The sequence below is a fragment of the Chrysochloris asiatica genome, unplaced genomic scaffold, assembly GCF_000296735.1.
Source record: "Chrysochloris asiatica unplaced genomic scaffold, ChrAsi1.0 scaffold00234, whole genome shotgun sequence".
Classification (NCBI taxonomy): domain Eukaryota; kingdom Metazoa; phylum Chordata; class Mammalia; order Afrosoricida; family Chrysochloridae; genus Chrysochloris; species Chrysochloris asiatica.
In genome coordinates this window covers 1,957,628-1,963,789 of record NW_006408752.1, presented here as the reverse complement: position 1 = coordinate 1,963,789, position 6,162 = coordinate 1,957,628, and positions in this window count along the sequence as shown.

Below are 6,162 nucleotides of genomic sequence, written 5' to 3'. Positions count from 1 at the left end.
TCTAAATTCAGGTAGGAGATAGTCAAGGTCATATTTTGGCTCTCGTGGAATTGTTTGCATTTTATTCAGCTTCAATCTGAATTTGCATATGAACAACAGATGTACTCTTCCACAGTCTGCCCTGGCCTTGTTGTTGCTGCTGCTGATGTAGTCAGTTTGATTTCTGTTTATTCTATCTGGTGATGTCCATGGATATAGTCGTCTTTTATGCTGTTTTAAAAAGGTATTTGCAATGAAGAAGGTATTAGTCTTGCAAAATTCTATCATGTGATCTACAGCATTGTTTCTCTCTCCAAGGCCATATTTTCCAGCTACTGATCCTTCCTCTTTATTTTCAACCTTTGCATTCCAATCTCCAGTAATGATCAATACATCTAGATTCCATGTTTGATCAATTTCAGACTGAAAACAATTGGTAGAGTTCTTCAATTTCATTATCACTGGCTTTAGTGGTTGGTGCATAAATTTGAATAAATGTTATTAGCTGGTCTTCCTTCTAGGTGGATGGATATTATGCTATCACAAACAGCATTGTACCTCATGACTCCTCTTGGTATGTTCTTTTTAATGATGAATGTGATGCCATTACTCTTCAATATGTCATTCACAGCATAGTAAACCATGTGATCATCAGATTCAAAATGGCCACTGCCTGTCCATTTCAGTTCACTACTGCCTAGGATATAGGTGTTTATATATTCCATTTCATTTTTGACAATTTCCAGTTTTCTTAGATTCATATTTTGTACATTCCATGTTCTGATTATTAATGGAGTTTTACAGTTGCTTCTCTGTATTTTGAGTTGAAGAGAAGATCTTTTGGTTATCTTCTAATAAATTATATCTCATACTTTGCACATGTTACTAGGAGGGACCAGTCCCCAGAGAAGGACATCATTCTTGGCAAAATGAAAGATTCACAAAAAAGAAGAAGACCCCCACTAAGATGGATTGGCACAATGGTAGCAGCTTGGGACTAAAGTGTACCAGCAATTGTGAGGATAGTACAGGACAGGGTGGTGTTTCATTGTTTTTGCATAGGGTCACTATGAATTGGAACAAACTTGATGGTACCTAACAACAACAAAAACACTATGAAATAGGAGCTCTAGTAGCACAACTGTCTGCTTCCATATAGATTACAGCCTAAGAAATCCTGTGGAGCAAATCTACTCTGTCCTCTAGGGTGCTATGAGTTGAAATCATCTACAAGGCAAAGGTTTGTTTCTTTAAAACTATTAATAGTTTTGTACACATTTTTCCAATCACAGCTTATGAAACAAAATGTTCACAAAGATATAATAAGGAGTTTCTTTTCCCCAGTTCTTTTGGTCTGACTCAAGGACTGAGTGAGCAGCTGTTTTGCAAAAAAAGCTGGCCACTTTCCTTTCCTCCCATTCATGGGCTCTGTCCAGTTAATCAGTAAATTAAACATGCTATATGTTATCTGATATCCCGCCCACTCCCAGGTATTAAATGAAACTCTCATAAAACATTGTTTAGAAGCTTATGGTATATGAAATCACATTTTAAGAATTCCAGACTCCTTACAAACAAATCTTCCTCATCCTTTCTAGCTTTCCCCATTGATCAGTTAAATGTGACCTTGTGATCCTGTGGCCTTGTTGTCTTCTTCTTTGTACTTTGGTGTCATCTGTTAAGGACACCGAAGGCCAACTTCTAATCTTAGTTTCTAGTAAATAAATGGTCTCCATAGCCAGGATGAAACTCTAAATAGTTCAATGCCATGGAGTCAAGTGGTAAGCTAACATGAAGTCTTGGCCAGAGGAATGAAAGAATAGCAAATAAGTTGACTTAGATTAAATTCATTGTTGTGGCATGCTTCCTGTCTTTGTAAGGTTGGATATATTCAAATTCACTTAGTATTGTGGGCCTTAGTCCCAATTCTTTCCCAAACTAGCTAAATGGACAATGGTAAGTTATAAGGAAGCTTCAAAAAAGTTCATGGAAAAGTGCAATTAAAAGATAATGGGAATAGAAGCAAATCCTGGTAAGAAACAACAACAAAAAAAAAGATCATGGGATTTTTCCATGAATTTTTTGACACCCCTTCGCATATAACTTCCATTTCTTGGATCCTTTTTGTTCATAATGGGGATAGCTATGCTTGTGTTGCAGTTATCTCATAGTGTCATTATACAAATTACATATAATAGTAAATGTGATAGTGCCGTGCTAAGCACAAAATGCTATAAATACCTGTAAGAATTGGTGTCCTCTGACCCACTCAAATTAAAAAATAATAATAATAAAAAAAAAAAATTTTTTTTTTAAAGCAAAGTGCCTTGAAAACCAGGGGCACTCATCTTTTACCCAAGTCTGTGAGAAGAATGTGTGGAGTGGAGAACCAAGAAGAATCACTCATTTCCTGCTTTTGAAGTCAACCTGTGGGGCCAAATGATGATAAAAAAAAATCATATACATTGTAAACACATATCCAACACATTCCGTGTGTCTCTACCTAGCCCTTCTTTAGGAGCCCTGTTGCCACTGTAGAATAAGCACTGGACTGCTGACTACAAGATTGGCTCTCATAAAGGTTTATTGCATTGGAAACCCTATACAGGGTAACTATGAGCCAGAATCCACTCAGGGGTGGAGAGGTTTCTGGCTCTTAAGAGGGAATAAAAGGCAAAAGCAACCTGCAATATGCAGATGATACAACCTTGCTTGCTGAAAGTGAAGAGGACTTAAAATACTTACTTGAAGATCAAAGATCATAGCCATCAGTATGGATTGCATCTCAATATCAAGAAAACAAAAATCCTCACCACTTGACCAATAAACAACATTCTTATTAACGGAGAAAAGATTGAAGTTATCAAGGACTTCATTCTTCTTGGATCAACTATCAACACTCACAGAAGCAGTAGTCAAGACATCAAATGACGTATAGCATTAGGCAAATCTGCTGCACAAGACCCTTTTAAAGTGTTGAAGAGCAAAGATGTTAGTTTGAGGCCTAAGGTGCGCCTGACCCAAGCCATGGTATTTTCAATAACCTCATATGCATGTGAATGCTGGACAGTGAATAAGGGAGACTGTAAAAGAATTGATGCTTTTGATTTATGGTGTTGGAGGAGAATATTGAAAGTACCATGGATTGCCAAAAAAACCAACAGATCTGTGTTGGAAGAAGTGTAGCCAGAGTGCTCCTTGGAGGCCAGGAGGCCAAATTTCATCTTTCATGCTTTGGACATACTGTCAGGAGGGACCAGTCACTGGAGAAGGATATCATGTTTGGTAAGGAGGAGGGTCAGAGAAAAAGAGGAAGACCCCCAACAAGATGGATTGGCCAAGTGGCAGCATCGATGGGCTCAAGCATGGCAACAATTGTGAGGTTGGCCCAGGATCAGGTGGTGTTTCATTCTGTTGTGCATAGGGTCGCTATGAGTCAGTACCGACTCAATGGTACCTACAACAACAACAACACACTTCAGAGGGTGCCTGGTATGGCACTATAGGATGAGCACTGAACTGTTAACCATAAGGTCAGCAGTTCAAACACACCAGATGCTCTGCAGAGTTGTTGTTAACAATAATAACAACAATAAAAAAAAAAAAAAAACCTTCAGAATCCACCCACCCTCAGACCAGAAGACTCTCAGATTCCCCAGAATTGCAAAGGAGTCAACAGGATTCACTTCAAGCAGAGTATGTAGTGGATAGGGCCCTGCATGTCTGTGTATTGAAAGAGGGGCAGAACATTAGGGAGTTCAGTGGATAAGGAGTTATCTAAGGTAAGTTGTTTCCTGAAGGCCCAGGCAGAGCTTTTGGGGTATACTGCAGCTCTCACCCCATATCTAGGAAGCTGGACATTAACATTTCTAGCTGACTATAGACCTTGCTTGTTTCTGAGTCCAGTGGGGGTCAAAACAGTGGTGTGCTGATAAATGCTTAGCAACTCACTGTGCTAATGGTGAGGCAGTGAATCAAGTCATGGTTTGTAGTGTTTGATAAATGCTCTGGTTTAAATACTGCCACCATGGCTAATTTCAAGCTATCAGTGTGCCATCAGTCAGACAGTGAATAAGGAAGAATGTAGAAGAATTGACACATTTGAATTATAGTGTTGGAGGAAAATATTAAAAGTACCACAGACTACCGAAAGAACAAACCAATCAGTGTTGGAAGAAGTACAGCCAGAATGCTCCTTAGAAGTCAGGATTAGTGTCTCATACTTTGGACATACTGTCAGGAGGGACCAATCCGTAGAGAAGAACATCATGCTTGGTAAAGTGGAGGAAGACTCCCAACAAGATGGATTGACACAGTGTCAACAGCAATGAACTCAAACACGACGGCAGTTGTGAGGATGGTGCAGGGTCGGGCAGTGGCTTTTCTGTTGTGCATAAGGTGTCTATGAGTGACTTACTTGATGGCATCTAACAACAACGAAAGTGTGACATCATTTAACGTGGAGTTGGAAAGAGATGTGCAGTAGCACACCATATGTAATATTTCTTCCATATAAACCCAGTAGACGTAACTAACCAAAAACCTAGATAAAAGTTTAATAAAATAATTAGGAAATGATGAGTTTTAAGTCTATATTACCATAGCTTCAAATATAAATTACTGCGCTGTCTGTTTACAAAATTTAAATTTTAGTCATGGCAGTGCTTTACAATGGCTTCCCAAAATTCCTTACATGTTGACACTCAGTCCTCAAGAGCTAATATAAACTGCCTCCAGCACAACACTGAGTCCACAGAAAAAGAACAAAATGTTGGGTCTGTTAAGGAAGCAGTCAACTTCTAGGCAGAGTAGAAGGCTCCTACTTCCTTCATCTCCTCTCCTAGGAGGATGTTGTTGTTGTTAAGTGCTGTCGAGTCGGTTCCGACCCATAGCGACCCTGTACAGGGTTTCCGAGGGTGTAAATCCTTATGGGAATAGAAAGCCTCATCTTTCTCCCGCGGAGCGGCTGGTAGTTTCGAACTGCTGACCTTAAGGTTCGCAGCCCGATTCGTAACCACTACGCTACCAGAGCTCCTTTGAAATGAATCTGTGACAACTGGGCTTCTTGAAGCTAACAACTACCACAACAGAATAAAACCCTCAGCCTGCTGGTATAAAAGTCCTGTGTTACTTCATGAATTAATATACATGCGTCTAGCAGACAGCAGGTGAGGGTTGGAACAGTAAGGAAGAGTTTGGAAGGTGTCTAACCTGAAAGAATGCTGTCATAGAAGATTCTGGAAAGGCAGCTGTGGTATTCAGATGCTGAATGTTTAGTCTGGGGAGAGAGAGCAAGAAGGCTGATGGGGAAACCAACTCTCTGCACTTCACAATTCTGCCCTGGGCCAGTCCTGGCATAATTCTTGAAAAGCAATATTCCCTTAGGATATTCTTATGGTAAAGAGGGGTAAAAACCTTCTGTGGATACAAAGACAAATCGTATGAATTAGGCCTTCCAGAATTCTGGCCACAAAACATCCTCAGTCGTCTTAATGAGGCACAAAATGAAAAAGTGCCTGAGGTCTAGATAGTTACTAAATCCTGCCGCCCTGAGCACACACAGAGGAAAACCAGCATATGTCATCTTCATCCATTATCAAGCCGATCTACTTCTTTAGTGGGAACAGAGCTAGAAATCTACTTTAAAAAGAAACATTGTAATCTCTGACCTGGAATCACAACTCTGTAAAGCCAGCTTTAAGTGGGTGTGTGTGTGTGTATAGGTAGAGTGAGAAAGTGAACACTAACTTCATACATTCATTTTGTATTTTCTTTCTAGGCAGCAGATGTAATTCTGGAGGTGAGTGGGGACAGAGGGAAGGGAGCCAGCACTGTTCAGTCTCTATACCCAGAGCATCCATGCACTGGACAGGACACCATTTGTTGGTTATCTCATGAACTTCTAAGGTTGTCATTGTTAGGTGCCATTGAGCCAATTCCGACTCATGGTGATCCTATCTATGTAAAACAAAACAAAGCACTGCCTGCTCCGGTGCTCTATTTACAATCAACGTTATATTTGAGCCCATTGTTGCAGCCACTGTGTCAATCCATCTTGTTCAGAGTCTTACTCGTTTTCGCTGACCCTCTACCTGACCAAACATGATGTCCTTCTGCAGGGATGGATTCCTCCAAAACATGTCAAATGAGCTCTAAGGTGCAGTCTGGCTGTGCTTCTTCCAA